The sequence below is a fragment of the Alosa alosa genome, chromosome 1 (assembly GCF_017589495.1).
Source record: "Alosa alosa isolate M-15738 ecotype Scorff River chromosome 1, AALO_Geno_1.1, whole genome shotgun sequence".
In the NCBI taxonomy this organism is placed as follows: Eukaryota; Metazoa; Chordata; class Actinopteri; order Clupeiformes; family Clupeidae; genus Alosa; species Alosa alosa.
Genome location: NC_063189.1, coordinates 41756500 through 41775267, shown reverse-complemented (window position 1 = coordinate 41775267; position 18768 = coordinate 41756500).

The following is an 18768-nucleotide window of genomic DNA, read 5'->3' as shown; positions in this document are numbered from 1 at the left end:
CCTTCATGTGGCTCCCCACTTTGTCTTATCATACATCTGGAGATGTGGAGAAAACATCACATATCTCACACAGAGCATCAGTTTTCATTTACCGACCACAGTTATGTACAGTATGCTGCTTTTTTCCCACAGCCACCCAGTGATGCATGGACCATTTGATGCAATACATATCAGTAGCCCTTCCTTTTAAAGTCCCCTAATAATGTTGTATAAGTTATTGATAATAGTTGAGGTGTTTCTTAGTATTTCATGTGTAGTTTCTCTTGAATTTCCCCTAGGGATCAATAAAGTATCTATCTGTATTTAGCTTCCTTTTAACTTTGAAAATATACAAATGTGTATTGAGTTTGGGTCTTCTGAGGCCCTTTCCAGTTATAAACAGCAATTCTGGCATGATGTTATCTGTGGCACTGCATGCATGGTTTTTTACAACCTGAGAGAGTGGCCAGGGAGGGGATTTTCACTCGAAATGACTATATTTACTGTCTCCTCTTTGAGATATATAATTTTAATCTTGTTTGTTTTCTCCGTGCAAATCTCTGGGCCTTGCCAGTTTGGTGTGTTGTTGTTTTGCCAATACAATTAGCCACACAGCACATTGTGGTTACATAAGGGGACTATGTAATTTTCAGCAAAAAGAAAACAAATAAGCTCTTGTTTCATTTGTTTGTGTGAACTCTTATGTTAGTTTGTTACTCATCATCCTTTGTAGGGGTGTATTTAATGCTTCAAGAGCTTCAATGAAAGACAGGTGTGTTTCTCTTACCAAGGAATGCTTTTCTTAGCCAGCTCTAATTCCCACTTTGTTATATTCCTCTTTGTCAAAACAATCAGCCCTAAAACATTATCTTCCTTGGCTGATGTCTCAAGTTGAGTGAAATAGAAGTTCAGCTATAATGTATTTCATAACACTTTCAATATATCATAATTTTGATGATAGAAGTAGTATAATCAGACCTTGCCACTATCAACATAATTGTGGCCCCTAGTTTCAAAGTTTAGACAGGGTGGTTGTTGCCATCATCATCATCATCATCAATAAATAAGATGAAGTAACTGCCATACTGTGTTTGCTTGTTTTTGTTACTGTCATCAGTGCACTGATGTACTGTGTTGTTGTATTGCAGCCTTTTGCCTTCGGTATGTGAATGAATGTGTGAGCGGGTGGGTAAACTGACCGAGAGGCATAAAATGTAAAGTGTAAAGTGCTTTAGAGAAAAGCTCTATAGAAATGCAGTCCATTTACCATTTACAATTTTGCATCCCTGAACCTCGGGCACCCACAGCTTAATATGGGAAGAGTACTTTCTTCCCTATCTGAGGTACTGGGGAGTAAGAAGCTGAGATCCACCACTGGCCCCACTGTAATATCAGCAGCAGCAGCACACCAGGTCGCCATAACCTCTTTCGGGGGAGTTTTTCCTTTTGTTGTTTGGTTTGTGTGTTTGCACTTTATTTGCTTTGCTTTCTCTGGTTTTCGTTTCTGTCCCACTCAGGTAAGGTTACTGGTACTTTTATTTCCTACTTGCCTCTGTTGATGATGCAGCAGACCACAGTGATTTCACTGAGTCACAGTGTGAACAGCTGTGAACTACTGTTTCTTTGTGGGGAGACAGCGTGGAACAGTCAGTAATAGATGAGACCGAGACTAAAAGGAACTCATTTAGACAGAACTCTTGAATGACCACCACTGCAATTTCACTGTGTCTGCCACTAAGTGAAGCTTGGATGGCAGCAACAATGGAGAGATGATGACTATGTTTCACCTGTAGTTGTATTACCTTGTCTACGTCTATGCTGAAAATACATGGCACACATGTGTGTGTGTTTGTGTGTGTGTGTGTGTGCGCGCGCGTGTGTGTGTGCGTGTGTGTGTGTATTTGATTTGGTTTACTGTGTGTGTTTAATGAAGTTTACTGTGCATGCATGCATGTGTATGTGTCCTGTGTGTGTGTATGTGTGTGTGTGTGTGTGTGTGTGTGTGTGTTGGTGAGCTGGTTCTGCTTGCGTGGCTCCAGGTGCCAGTGTGGAGTCTCAGGTGTGGTATGAAAATGAGAGTTCCTCCCCCAGGTGAGACGCAGATCAGAGCCAATCTCACAGCTTCAGACTCCATTACGCCTCAAGTCTGTCCCTCTCACATCACACAGCATCACACAACCCCTCTCCCTTCCTCTTTTCTCCTCTCCACTCCTCTGATGTCTTCTCTCATCTCCTGTTCCCTCACTTCCTCTCCTCTTCTCTCCTCTCCTCTCTTGCCTTCTCTTCTCGCATCTATCATCATATCCGTGAGAGATAAAGAGACAGAGAGAAAAAAGAAAGACAGAAAGAGAGCGAGAGAGAGAGAGAGAGAGAGAGAGAGCACTCAGCTACAAGTGAGCAAAACAAATATGAGTAAACATTTCTGCAGATGTCAGATGCAGAGAGCAGCAAAACAGGAGACTAGACTAGCCAAAAGTGGATTGAATAGCCTGCTCACAGTCCATAGACACATAGATATACAGATACACAGTATAGATATATGAAGCTGACCATCCAAATATGCTAAGATTGGTGCAGCTCTGAGGTAACAGACTGCACAGAGTTTCAAACCAACATTTTAATCTTGGGCACAGCTTCATTGAAAGCCAAATGTTTCTTAAACTACTCTGGGAAACTTGTAGGAAAATATATCCTTTATTGAAATACAAGCTTCAGGAATATGTCTATAATTGCCCAAGCTTGTACTATATTAATGGTCAGTTGCCTTACACTGCAGAGTCTAGCCTGCAGTCCATTATCAATCACCTAAATTGGAAAAAAAGAATGTAAGTCTTCTGACTTATCTCTTGCTTGTCTTCTAATGAGAGTGGGCTGGAGTCAGAGGGTCCCCAGAAAAGACAGAAAGGGAGCGAGAGAGGAAGAGAAAGAAAAAAGAGAGAATTTTGCCCTTTTTCGCAGTTCCTTTCTACTTGAGGTGGTGGTAGTGTGTGTGTGTGTGTGTGTGTGTGTGTGTGTGTGCATGTGTGCGTGTGTGTGCATGTGTGCGTGTGCATGCTCCACTGGGAGAATAAACCTGACCGCCATTGAATATGCATGTCTTCTTCTAAGCCTTGGGCCCACTCAGCTTTCTCTCTTTCTCTCTCACTCTCTCTCTCTCTCTCTCTCTCTCCTTGGCTCTGCCAAAGATAAAACATGCACCTCTCCTGCATAATGAAGGTCCAGCTGGCTGACCGGTTTGGAGGTGTCACCCCGCCACCACCTCCCCTCCCCAACCCTCCTTTCCCCCATTTCTCCATGTGGCCCACAGGCTTCTTTTGCATTTCAGACAGTGTTCTTCTCTCTCTCTCTCTCCACCATCCACAGGCAGCAAACACACAGGATGCCTCTGGATGTCAAGTCCTCAAAGCTAATTACTGTGCCCTTCCTCCTCCGCTGTGTTTCTTAAACAGTGAAACAAACCCATGGAATAAATAACCAATGCGTAGCCCCTCGGAAGACTAATTTGTTTCCAGTAAATCCCTTTGTTCGCTATTTTTCCCAATCTCTTTCTTCTACTTCTCCTTGTTTTTATATTCTTTCTTTTCCGCTAAAGTGCTCTTACAATTGACAGCAGTTTTGTGTGTGTGTGTGTGTGTGTGTGAGACAGAGTGTGCGTGTGAAGCCATGAAGTAGGCACCCTCCTCTGATGGCAGGGGCAGGCTGGCTCCATATTAGTCACAATGAGGCCCCACAATGGAGGCTTTAAGTCCCCCACTTAGGGACGCACTCCCACCGTCTGGCTGTAGGGAGGCGGCAGCGGCGTCTGTTTACAGACACCCGAGGCTATTCATCTCCTCCTCAAAGGGACATCAGAGTAATGGAGCATGGCTTAGAACTGTAGCATCACAGAGTATCAGGAAGGCAAGGACTGCTATTCCTAGTAAAGAACACTCAACTGTACTGTGCCACAAACCACAATGTCAGCCCCGTAGATAGAAGTAGGCGCATATACGTGTGCACACATGCCTACAATTTATCTACAGATCATGGAATGAATGAATGTTAAACACATTGTTTAACATTCATTCATTCCATGGACTGGGTTAACTGGTATCTTATTCCGTGCTCGACATGAAATCAATGTCCACTTTGTTCTTAATGCTTTGACTAGAAAACTATGGCTATTGTATGCAGGGCTCCGAACCGGTTCAAGGAACGAAAACGAAAACCGAAAACGAACGGAATTTTACGAGGAGCGGAAACGGAAACGAAAACAAAATGGTCTTCAACTGTTCCGGAACAGAAACGTTATTCTGAAATCCACAAAACCGGCTAATAACGTTTTTTTTTCGTTCTCTATATATTTTATAAAATTTCACAAAAGCATATCCTATGTCAGGGAGACTATTTCCGGTTGTAGCGAAAAACAAGCCCGCATCTACACTGTTAATGTGAGCTAACAAGCCGTTATGTAGCCAACTACTGTAGGCGAACAGCCTAATAATTTGATTTCTGCAGTTTGAAAAAAAAAAAACGAATAAATGGACCTTTGGTCCAAATGTGTATATTTTGTCTTGCTGTTGTAATGTAACCTATCCGTCTGCCACTTCGATCTTAGGCCATCTCGTAGCGTAGGCTACTGAAACTGATTTGGAAATTGTTTGTAGCCTATGCGTAATAGCCTATTTTGCCTGTCCACGCCTTGTCGTTTTGAAGTCGGGATTTGAAATTTTGCGCAATTATAGCCTATTCTATGTAGAAGAGTTAAACGGGAAATTTGAGATAGGCTTTGTCAGCAACAGACAGGTTCGTTTATAAACAGGGTTGGAATTATAGCGCAAGCTTTTGAAGATCTCCATATGGATAAAACTTAGGCTACAACCAGGTAAGGAGTTTAGCACGTATCCAGAAATATTTTTGATAAGAAATTATTTATAGGCATAGGTTAGGCCTACAGTAAGTCTGTAGGCTATGGGATGGATAGCCCATCTGAATGTTTTTGGATGCCACCTGTGATTTATTATTTTTGGGCATAGGCTAGTCTTCTTAGACTTGATAGGCCCGCCAAACACTGCCGGAACTTTAAGAACGAACGATATTTTGCGTTCCGAACCGGTTCAGGACCGATATGTTGGTGGCGGAACGCATGCAAGAACGAAAACGTTAAACATAGGCCTACCTGAACCGTTCGGAACGGAACGTTTGAAAAATAATTTTGTTTTCAAGCCCTGATTGTATGGTTAGAGTCGGATGTGCACATCAGCCTTCACTTCAGTGTAAGCAGATACATTGAAGTCTAAGGAAAAGGAAATTGTGTAGAGTATAGTAAATAATTACAGATATGGTGTGCACTCATCAATATTGCTGTGTGAGGTCCCAGGTGATTAAACACATTCCCATGTGATACATGGGAAGTGAGGCATTAAGCATGGACTGTGCTCTTCTGTTGTATTATCAATAAACATATAATATTGTTCCTTGAAACTGTTACCAAACAAGTATTCATGGTTTCCTTAAATATATTACGTAAATATTCTTTCTGCACTCTAAAAAATGTTGGGTTAAAAATAACCCAAATATAACCCAGCCGCTGGTTAACTATTGGACCAACACCACATTGAGTTATCCTAACCCAATGGTCTGGGTACATTATTAAACCCAGCAGATTGGGTATGATTCTAACCCAAAACACTGGGTTATATCAACACAACGTTAGTTAAATTGGCACAATAGACTGGGTAAAGGTAACCAATGTGCTGGGTTATAACTATATAAATGTTGAGTAAAATTCACACAGTATATTGGGTATAGATTCAACCCAAACCACTGGGTTATATCAACAGAACTGCTTGTTAAAATAACCAGTTGTCGGGTTTTCTAAACCCAGTATTTGGGTTGCATTGAGAGAAAATGGGCAACAAATAGCCATGCAATGAAATAAAACAGTTCGACATAATTATTTATTTGACAGTTTACTTTATTTTTTTGAATGGATAGCCTACTCTAAAAAGCAGCATCAGCATGTGATAAGTTACTTCCATGAAGACAGCTAGATTCCACGGTCCATTTGGGGTCAGCCCTGTCAATCAAAGAAAGAAAAAAAGAGTAAATTAATCACTGCTATTGACAGAACTTTAGATCAAGACTTTCACGAACCATGATCAGTGAATGATGTTGACAAACATTAAAAATTCGGAGACAAAATATTAGCTCAACACACTCGGAAACCATGACCACCTCATGGAGTTGTTTAACAGCAGACTGACAAACATACATTCAGTAATATTAACGTTAGTGGCAGTGATAGTTCTACCGTTAGCTAGCTCATGTTAACACATTCAGTTAGTTAAATTCAAGTTGTCTGTAACGTTAATGTTACCACCAAAAACCACCCAGTAAGTTACATGGCTATAATATGAAGCTACCCTGAATGAATTAATATGTTGTTTGGCATGATGATTACCATACGTAAAGAGACTACTTCGACTGTATACATTAGCTGACACAAATGCTGCACTAACACGAAGCATTTGTTAGAGCTAGAAGCTAGCATTCCAACCGTCTGCTAACGTTAACCTAGCCAGCTGTTGGTATGCTAATTTTAGTTCTTTGTAAAAGTTTGTTTTGTTTCTGTTCAGCAGTTCATACCCAGTCAACATAGAACTATGTTTTTAAGAGCCTGTCTTTGTGTAGATTTAACATTAACATGGGCAGTAATTGTAAGACTGTAAATTAATGTTAGCTAACGTTAGCTGGCTTGAATGTCACAATTCTTAACCTGCTTAGGCTGAACGAAATTGGCAGGCAGAATATCCATTCATATCACGAAGGTATCTCTGGGTGTAGGCTACTTTTAAAATCCGTCTGAATAATAATAATAAAAAAGTTAAAAGCAGATACATACCTTCCAAAATCGCCTGATTTCCACTGCATGTTGAAAGCTGCTGGACTGCATGGACGGTTGAAAGAATAACGATTTCCCCCGAACTCTCAAAGAACTATGCAGCTGTGTTAAAGTTACCCTGGTGCTGAGTAGTGTGCTCACGCCAGGTGGGGAGAGGAGGGCTGTCCTAAACTATCAACCCAACAAGCTGGGTTACAGAAAATAACCCAACATGAGTAAAAACAACCCCACACAATGACCCAACAGTTTTAACTCAGCGTTTGGGTTGAGAAAATAACCCAGCATTTTTTAGAGTGTGTGCTGTAAAGGAATAGGCAATACTTCCCTTTCCATTTACCACCAGATATGTCACATCAGTCTGGTCAGATTATGCATGAGTCTGACAGAAACAGCTCAACCTATTTGTCTCCTTACTTATCCTGTTCTATTAGCCTGTGAAAATATTGCCTAATGGTCTCAATGTACTTGCACATGCACGGTCATGACATGATTAATTGAACTTGTTTGAAGGAGTTATCGCTTGTTTGTGCCAAGGACCGATCACATCATTGCATTAGTCTTTGTGAGAGGGAGAGTCGTCAGGTGTGAGCGAGTGGGCAATGCATTATTGTCAGAGTCAGAGTACGATAATGAAAGACAGTTTCATCTTAAAGACTGGACTGAGATCCATGAAATGTAGAAGACACTACCAGGGAATCACACCTGAGGTCCTTGGGGTTTTGCTGACTAGCAAACCACAAGTGAAAGACTATACAAATGCAATTACATTTTCACTCATTAGATGTCTTTTGGATCTGCTGCACTTCTTATATATAGGTCTCACTTAACTTTATTATCAAAGAGGGCCCATATTCACAAAGAATATTGATGCTAAAAGTAACTACTAACTGCCAATTAATACTAAAATTAATGGACATGTTAATTTTACCTTTAGGACTATTCATTTTTTGGTTAAGAGTATTCACAAAGCATTTTGGGGTTAAAAGTAGCACCTAAACCTACAGTCACACTATAGCTACAAGAGACAGCAACAAAGCGGGGAGTGAGTATTTCACAGAGACAAGAGACGAGTGGCTGTTATGCTACGAGTTAGGTGGGGACAAAAAGGCTATTTAATGCTAATGCTGAGCGGTGATGACGTACGTTAATAGACGGCAGTATTTCTGTATTAAAAAAATAAGTTCAGGGTTTATGCCCTCATACTTTGTAAAATAAGCACTATTAAATCCCAAATCTCAAGTTCTGTAACCAAAAAATATGTCTGAGCTGATTTACGATCTATCTGCCAGCCACCTACAGTACTTTGTGTTAGCATGATAGCAAGCAACCACCTGGGAACAGCTCGTAACGCCCACTCAGTAGCAAGTTGCTGGAGTTGTCGCTGTCTTTTGTAGCTAGAGTGACTGTAGGGTCTGGAAGAAATTGGATATAGTCAAGAGGCCTCCTAACTCATTAAGACCAATTCACAAAAGATTGAAAAGCAGCCGTTCTATCTTTCCACATCGCAATGTTTTGAAATACACTTGCAATTCAATGCAGCAATTAACATCTTGTAAGAGATGCAATAATGCTACCACCAACAACCAAAACCATTAATGTTTTATTGTTAATCATCTCTCATCAGCCAATCACTGTGGTTACCGCAAGTAAGCTTGTACAAGATAACTGACATCAACCTAGCAACAGACTCTTATCTTATCTTAGGTGTTGTCATTTTACCTAAAAGAAGTTGGTCTCAGCAGCTTTGTGAATAGGTTTTCAGAGACAATTCTTGGTTAAAAACTTTTAGTGCCTTTATTAGGGTTTAATTAGTTTCATGTTAGCTGTGCTTTTGTTTGTTTGAGTAATAGTTGGCAGAAAAAATAAAAAAAATAAAATAAAAAGCAGTTTGGGTTTTAAGAGCAAATAAGGACCAACCATAACAGCTCACAAACACACACACACAAACACACACACACACACACACACACACACACACACAGCAGTGACTTGCTGCAATTACACTAAGAAATGGTACTTAGAAAATCATAGGTACTCAGAGTAAAAGATGTCCTTTCAGCTGGTGCCTACTGTTCCCTCTCTCTTCCTCCCTCTTAATGAGTCTTTTTCTTGGAAATAAAAGCCAACATGTTGTCCCTATTTTCATTCTGTGCCCACAAAAACAGGCCCATGAAAATATCTTTCTCAGACTGAGGCTATTGTCGAAGAGCCTGTTTATAGTTCCTACATTAGTTGCAGACACTAAGGCGAGGATCACATCAGCAGGGTTGCCAACTCTCACACATCTGGCGTGACACTCACGCTTTCAGCATCAATCTCACGCTCTCACGCACACGCAAGAAATGTCACGCCAAATCCATTCTTTTTTTTGCAATCCGTTCATTTTTTGTTGATGACTAGACTAGACCATTGTTTCTAAATGACAGGGATACGAGTTTAAGGCATACATATGTCTAGACCAACAGCAGGTAGGTCTAATATCCGCCTACAACGTTCTCAGCGCAGTTTTCTCTGATTGTTGATTAGCTGACTAGGCTATTTTAATCCGGTCCGCGACACCTTCACGGAACACGCTGCTATTTAGACATGAGGCAGACCGACACAAAGTGTGGTCGCCCATTCTTCTCTAGGAACTACTTGCGAAGTAGCCTCACAGACATCACCTGAAATAACTTTTTCTCATCTTTTATAAGGTGCTATAGCCGCTATTTGCTGAGATAAACGGTTCGCGAGAAAATTAACTTTCAAGAAATAATCATATTAGGCTACTATAGCTCTGCGCTCATTTCAATTCATATAGGTGGAATATCTCACAAACTTTTCCAGCTCCACACATGACAAACCAATAAACCAGAATAAACTGCAGACCTTACCCCTGAACACAAAGGTGTAATGCAATCCCCTGTACAATAAGCTGTTCCAGAGTAATCCGGTTTTGAAATGGTAGCAAATTTCTATATGGGTAAGGCTATTTGCACCCCTGGTACAATTAGCAGTGTATGCTATTCGTACCCTGGTGCAATAAGAAGTGAATTCTATTCGTACCCCGGTGCACACAGCAATGTGTCCTATTAGTACCCCGTCTGGTACAAATATCAGTGTATGCTATTCGTACCCCGGTGCACACAGCAATGTGTTCTATTAGTACCTCGTCTGGTACAAATATCAATGTATACTATTCGTACCCCGGTGCACACAGCAATGTGTTCTATTAGTACCTCGTCTGGTACAAATATCAGTGTATGCTATTTGCACCCCTGTGCATTTAATCTGGCATATTGATCACAAAATGTAATAATATATATATATATATATATTTTTTTAAAACAAGCAACATGTTTTTTTTTGTTGCTACATAACAGAGTGTGAATAGCTCAGCTGTGTAATAGACACTCTGAATAAGGTATGCTGTTTGCATCAATGTACAGTTAGAAGTGGATGCTATTCGTACCCAGGTGTTTATAGTACTGCATGCTATTTACACCCTGGTGCATGAACTAGCTAATTCTTGCAATCAAAACTTCCGTTTGAGAACCGATTTCTTGTTCAAATTGCGCGCCTTCTCTCCAGAGATGTTGGTACACATGCACACTCACTCCGCCAAAACGCATCACACAGGAATCAAACCCCAGTCTCCCGCTTGCGAGCCCTTGTCTGTGACCACTGCACCAGAGCCGTATATAGATATTCTCACAGCTTAACCAAGCTAGATGGAGAGATACAGTATATAGAGAGATAGAAGGTTGGGCTTGTTGGAACTATAGGCTACATGGTCCTTGCTTTAGATTGGGGGGGCTGCAAAATTTACTACAAATAGGTAAGAAAGGTCTTGTAAGCGTATTAGTTATCATCAGCGGTTATTTTTCAATTTTCTCTACTGAGCTACTACCTTTTTCAGGTGGGCAGGGGGGCCCTTTTCATGTCTGTGCCCAGGGGCCCAGTGGCTCATAATCCTTCCATGCCACAGGGTTAAAACACTGGTCTTGTTTTCAAGTGCAATCAATAATTTAGATGTACATTTTGAAGAAACGTTTCCATTCTATTAGCTTTTTTTAAAAAAAAACATAAATCAGGGATTATACTGTACATAGCAAAAAAGTCAGGGGACAGACATTTTTAAAATTAGGTTTAGGGAACAATTTAATGCACACGCACTATGACTTGCATCAGCCAGCGGCAAGCAGCAGCAGCAAATAGGGTTGCCACATTTGATTTGTGGAAATCCGGGACACCATCCGGGACTGGGTCTGTGGTTGCGCGGCAGTTGCTAGGTAATAATGTAAACTCTATTTTTGCTGCCAATCACTAAAAAGCATGCCTTTAATGTCTGTGTATGTACTGTAGGCTACACAGGATTTTATGTAAACGATAAACACAACCAAGAACAAAACACTTTAGAATAACTTGTGCTTATTAGGTATTAACAGTGCATAATAAGCAGTTAACAATTCATTACTAACAGTTAGTTAATTGTTGTTATCCTTTAATAACATTAACTAACTGTTAACATGCAGCTTGTAAGTGTTCCCAGGTAAAAAGTAGTATACTTTAGTGTGTTAGAAATATGATTAAAGTATATGAAGTATAAAGCAAGTATGCTTACACTTTTTGTACTTTATGTAAAGTATGTTTAATGTGTACTTTTAGAAAGTATACTTCAAAGTGATGTTATTAAGTTCAACTTCAGTGTACTAAAATTAAATATACTTATTGTGCAATATTCAAAGTGTTTTTGTAATGTACTTTTTAAAAGTGTACTTTGTTGTTAGTGTATTTTAAATGGTAAAGAAGTTTAGGTAACACTTTATTTTAATGTGTCGTTGTTACAGTGTACCTACCTAATTAGGTACAGTGGTACAACCTGTGTAACAACATGTACTATCAGGTACTATCATTGTACTTGCATTATGTATTTGTGGGTACCTACATATAGTTGTTACATTGTAATACTGAGTGCTTTTACAAAACTTTGTCAATTTGCCTAAATTTTCATCAGAGGCAAAGAGCTGACCTGAGACCTGCTGGATGGGGTAAATCTGGTCATGATAGATTTGATATACAAAGCATTCTTAGCTCCAGTCAAGGCCTCATTGTCTTCAGTACATGTAACAGCTGTGCTGCTACAACCTTGTTACTCTTTGATACAGTGGAATAAACCTATTAAGTGTACCAGTTAATTACTTACATGTACATATGACATGTATGTTATGTCTTCGATGTCTTGGAACAGGTCTACTAATTCACTACATAGTACATATATCAACTGTGTTGGTACACACTTATTGCTCTTTGATACAGTGGCATAAACCCATTAAAATGAAGTGTACCAGTTAAGTACTTACAATTACATATTACATGTATGTTGTGTCATTGGTGTCTTGGAACATGTCTGCCATTACCCTACATACTGTAGTACATGTATCTGTGTTGGTACACATTTATTACTCTTTTGATACAGTGGAATAAACCCATTAAAATAAAGTGTACCAGTTAAGTACTTACATCTACATATATACATCCTGTCAATGATGTTATGCATCCTGTAATTGATGTGTTGAAACGTGTCTGCTGTTACACCACACAGTACATGTGAATTAGTAGACCTGTTCCAAGACAAGACCTGTTCCAGTTTATTCCACTGTATCAAAGAGTAACAAGGTTGTAGCAGCACAGCTGTTACATGTACACTGAAGACAATGAGGCCTTGACTGGAGTTAAGCATGCTTTGTATATCAAATCTATCATGATCCGATTTACCCCATCCAGCAGGTCTCAGGTCAGCTCTTTGCCTCTTTTAGGCAAATTGGCAAAGTTTTGTAAAAGCACTCAGTATTACAATGTAACAACTATATGTAGGTACCCACAAATACATTATGCAAGTACAATGATAGTACCTGATAGTACATGTTGTTACACAGGTTGTACCACTGTACCTAATTAGGTAAGTACACTGTAACAGTGACACATTAAAATAAAGTGTTACCGAAGTTTATTTAGTTTAAGTGTATTAAATTGCTAATACTTAGAGTTGTAATATAGTGTACTTATGGAAAGTATATTTTTTGGTAGGCCTAATACATTGTTTGTATAGTTTCATAGTCATCTCACCTTTAATAAAATATTAATGTGTGTAGCCTTTAGGCCTGATATGTCAGCCGCATGGATGGCAATGTAGGCTACAATAACCTAGCCTAGACACACTGATCTATCAGTTTTGGTCATCAAATAATATGTTTTCTTTTGTTGATTTTGTGTCTTAGTAAGGTAGTAGCCTATACGTTTGTGATGTAGTAGAGGTTGTGAGAGGATGAATGTGGCATTTTGTTAAATTTATAGGCAACACAGTTAAATGTATAGGCAGTCCAGTTGACCAATAACATGGCTGTTTAAATTTGAAATGGAGTGTGCGGATCTGTGCACCTTTCGAGCAAAATGTGGTGTGAGCAAACATTAACGTTATTTTATACAGTCTATGCTTGTAACTTTATTTGCAAGACAGATGGACTGTAGAGACCAGAAAATGCATACGTTTATGCTCAATTAAAGATACCATAAATTCTAGTCATGGCAGAGACGTTGGTCATACAGAGCCAGAAGGACTCTTCATATGAGATAACAAGGGCTGAAGCCAGTTGGATCTAAAGTGCCAAGTTATTCGTTATCAGGTGAGTCCCAAAGCATATTGTTAAATGATTTTGATGTAGCTTACTCTTTATGACCTTCGGTAGTCTTTGGAGAAGTGAAATTGATGGCTTAGCAATCTTTCAAGAGTTTGTTTTTATCCTTGCTAGTACAAGCTAGCAATGTCAGATTGATGATGAGATGTCTAATTTAGCTAACGTTAACGTCATAAATGTCGACCCAGATCCCTATCAAGAAGAAAACTACATTAGAATCTAGCCTGCTTTGTGTTTGTGGGATTATTGACAAACGTTAGGCAAACTATGATGGAAGAAAGAGTGTTCTTTATTAAGCAACGTTTGCCTAAAGTTCACCAATGTTCTTTAATATTATGTGTGGTGTAGGCTACTTCACACTATGGAAAGGAGGATGGTGCTAGGCTAGTCAAAATCCCCCCAAAGTGTCACACTTCACATTCATTAGGCATGCTAATTGTAGCTGTTTTTTTCTTTAATCGTGTAGACATTTTTAAAAATGATTTTACAGGACAAATTACATGCATTTTATTAAGTAGAACGTTTTTTTTCCACCATTGATATTAGAGGGGGAATTAAACCTGGTGTTCTACTAGTGCAGGGGTCTCAAACTCAAATGAGCTGGGGGCCAATTCTGCCAACGTCATCTGATTGGAGGGCCGGCTATTTCTGAAAATGCAATGTTCTTTTTTTCAAATACCACACAAAACTGCAAACAGAAAGTGCAAGTGTTTTTATCTAGTTTTAGACACCTGTGCTAGCAACCTTAGCTTATAAATAAAATAATGATAAAATAAATATTAATACAAATTATAAAACAAATGAAAAGCATAAAAACAGGTATGTGTGTGTTTCACACCAAATAAAAATATTTTCCTCTCATAACTTTTTTAAACCTGGCAAACTATAGGCGTCAGGGTTAAGAAAGCAACACCATTGGATTTTTATATCAAAATTTCAAAAGGCCATGGCTTGAAAGTGGTCAGAGAGAAAGTCCTACTGTAAATGTAAAAATCTTTGAGTAAAACAAAGGTTTATGAAGGGGGTAAATTTACCCATCTAATTTGCCACTGGATGGCAAGCACCTCAAATTATGCACCTTTCAATAAATACTGGATGAACATATTTGAGCAGGTTTATTTTACTTTTTTCATATTACCCACATAACAAATTAACAGGAAAACACCTAAGATGTATACCAACACCTAAGATGTATTATGGTTTCTAAACCACAAGGCCTACAATAAAGTATTCTGGTTAAATCAGTTCCTATCGCGGGTAATCTCAGTACCCAGAAGTTTGCATCATATTGCGTGTGACTTTGTAGTTTAGAGCCCTATTTCTACTAGCCCTGCTGTCTGTACCACGTCCATTACGGATACTATCATCACGATTACCACTGCAACCTCCAAGCTATGTTGGGCAGAGGGTCGAAATAAGCATGGTATGCTTAGTGGACACCGTCGTATACACGCAGACGCACCTACATTCAATAGACGATCGATCATAATCTCCAAAAGGATATTCTCCTTCAGATTTAGAATATAGGTGAATAACATAGCCTACCTAAGACTTCATCACACGTAAACTTTTTTCAACATTTGGTGTAGGCCTATTTCTGCTTAATTTCTGCTTCAATTTATGCAACACTATGGCCTGCATAAACTCAGCGTCATTACAAATGCACGCGTCTTTGTGTTTCTCGTGTAATACAAGTATTTCCTGAAAACTTTGCACAGCGATTTTGGGTTTGAATGAAGCTCTGGATGTCTAGCACATAGTGGAGCAGAGTACAAATGAGATTTGTCACCGTACTTGGAACTATCGTCTATTTTAATCAGTATCATTGTTTGTCACAATTAAAAAGTCTGGGGCCGGATTACATTATTATTTTGACATACGTCACGGGCCGGAATTGGGCCGGACGCGGGCCGGATTTGGCCCGTGGGCCGGGTGTAGACCCCTGTACTAGTGCTATGAAGCTTAGGCTACATGATTGATATTTATGCCTTGGTTTATGCGATAGATTTAGATTTTTTTAATTATTCGTGTTTGACAGAGCATTCAAGTTCATTTCATGGTAGTGTTTGTAATTTACCTAGTTTTAATCTGTAGCCTAACTATGTTTTTACAGGTGTTCCTGGACAGTTTTGAAACTGAGATGACTGAACGCCACAAATAATCAGCAGTAAAGGTAAATATTCTTCATCCAGGACCTTGCCCCATTATTCTTAAAGCATAACTCAAGCCAAAATGCAACCTAGGGTCTTTTTATGAATGTACCCGAGTCAGACTTTCGTTTAAAAGCATAATTAAGTCAGAAGCGCCACCATTAAGCTTGACTGTATTGTCGTTTCTGGGTCAAATGCCATTTTGAATGGGAGTCGTAGGGGCAGAACTATTTTGATACATGATGATTTTGATTCATGCGTCAAAATAGTAGACTAGTGCCCCTATGACTAGTGACTCCCATTTAAAATGCCATTTGACCTGAAAACGATAATACGGTTGTATTGGAAACAAAGGAATCTAAGGTAATCAAATGCAGAAAACATGGTGGTTGCACTCATATCGGTGCCAAGGTGCACAACGCTTTAACGAAAGATTACCTGGCCAGGTCGACCCATACCTGGCAAACAGATGGTGTTAAGTTCCAATTTGACCCATAAAAAGTAAATGTCAAATAGGTACAGATAATCTGTATTAATATCATCATTGCCAGTGGATTTCTGTGTAAAATATTGTTTATCTTGTAAAATGTTGTCCATCTTCTTTCTGTTCATAGACAACAGAGACAAATTCTCTAATACCAAGATCAATGTATTTGACTGCCGTCCAGCCCCGGGTTGCCACCGAAAACTTTATGCATCTTGGACTGGAAGATGATGTGCTAGTAAGGAAGCTAGCTACCACAGCTTTTGCCACCACATCTCAGTGTTGGGAGGGAAGTTCACTGACTGCACAACTCTACCAGCTGTACCTTTCCTCCTCAGCCATGATCCGTAACCACCATGGTTTTCTTTCTGGGCCAGAAGACTTTGCAAACATTCATTCATGTTTTCATTCATGTAAATAAAATGTTTTTCTCATAATCAAAGTGTAATTGTTCATGTAACAGAATAGGTAGGAGAGTACTAATAGTACAAGACTATACTACTTAAGACTATACTTTTATTAACATAACTGCAAACTTTCAAGGCACTTATTGTAGTCAGGAAGTACATTTGAAGTTAATTTAAAATATTACAGAAGCATGCCAAATGAATAGAAATGAGGATGATGAGTATTCAAAATACACCACTACACTATTATTGGTTATACTGTAATGCCTTTTAAGTACATTTCCAATACACTTGGGATGTTACAAAATTGTACTGCGACTGTGTTCCGAATGCTCATGAATCTCTTTGTATAATGTACTTAAGAACACTTAAAGTTTGAAAAAAGTTGTTCCATTTTAGCATACAATGTACACTTGAAGTGTAGTCAAATAGATTTTAAGTTGAACTTAATACATAATTGAATACACTTAACTACTCTTGGATTTGACGAAAAAAGTACGCACTGTACTTAGTACACTTTTAAAAAGTATATTTTTAATAGATTTTTTCACCTGGGTTAATAAACAGCCTTTTATGTTACTTACAAGCATATTTGTTAACAGTTGTAAGTGTTAACAAGCAGCTTGTTAATGCTTGTTAATGGTGTATAAGACAAAGAAGTGGATAACTAATACGCTTATAAGACCTTTCTTACCTACTTGTAGTAAATTTTGCAGCCCCCCAATCTAAAGCGAGGACCATGTACAAGGATACAAGGAAGTTTATTGTCACATGCATACAGTTACTGGATGTAAGAAATGCATTGAAATTATGTCTGGTGTCAGCCTATTTGTGCATTTATGGGGGATAAAAAGTGCAGTAGAAGAGGGGTTTAGTAGATTAAGTGGCATGGGCTGCATAAGAAAGGTGGAGGAGGATTGGGATTGGGGGGGCACCAACAAGGAGCACCCAAGACCAACAGGGGCAAGGGAAAACTCCCTTACTAAGGAAGAAACCTTGGGCAGATCCAAGGCTCAAAGGGCTAACCCAACTGCTAGGGGTCTTGGTGTGTGTGTTGGGGGGATGACAAGGGAGATGGGATAGTGTGTTGTGTATGTGGGGAGAGGGCAGTGTGCAATATGTCATGAGACAATGTGCTGTGTATGGGGGGGGGGGTGTGCTGTAAGTATGTTAGGGATGTGTGTTGGAGAAGCTTCCTGCTGAAATAATGTGCTGTGCATGTAGGGGAGAGGGGGGGCAGTATACTGCAAGTATGGTGAAGGGACTTACTATTGCAAGCAGAGTACTGTATGTATGATGTATGTAAGTGATGACAGTGAAGATGTGTGTGTGGGCGGGAGGGGAGTGGAGCAGTGACTGTGTGTGTGTGTGTGTGTGTGGGTAAGTGGGGGCAGTGTGCTGTAAGTATGTAGAGGATGTGTGTTGGAGAAGATCCTGAAGACAATGTGCTGTGTATGTAGGGGGGCAGTGTGCAGCAAGTAGAGGAGGCTTACTGTAGCAAGCAGTGTGCTGTATGTATGTGAGGTGATGACAGTGATGATGTAAGTGTGTGTGTTTTTTTTTGTGTGTGTGTTGGGGATGGAGGTGGGGGTGGGGGGCAGAAAGGCTAGGCAATCAAGGACATGGGTAGATAGATGGAGGAGAAATCAAAAATAATAAATAAAAAGTTCTATGGAGATGTGCAAAAGTTGGAGAAAGTCAGATATGTGTGTGTGTGTGTGTGTTTTGACGTGTGATGAAATAAGAAAATAAATAAAAGGTCTGTAGCATAGGGAGAGGGATGTAAAAGTGCTAAAAGGGGGGTCATGAGTGCTAAGGAGTGAATGAGTGCAAAGTCAGTATAGTGTGAGTTCAGAGTTCGGATGGCCTAGGGATAAAAACTTCTCCTGAGTCTCTCAGTTCTGGCTTTGTGACTACATAGGCGTCTTCTTGATTTCAGCGGTAGGAATAATCCATTGTTAGGATGAGAAGAGTCCTTCAGAATATCTTGTAAAGCAGGGAGTTGAATTCTTATAGTACGTTCAGCTGAGCGCACTACTCTCTGCAGAGTACTACAATCTCAATGTAGCCTATAGTTCCACAAGCCCAACCTTCTATCTCTCCATATATACTGTATCTATCTATCTAGCTTGGTTTAGCTATGAGAAATGCACCTTCAAAATTGCTGCAGTGACCAGGAATCAAACCC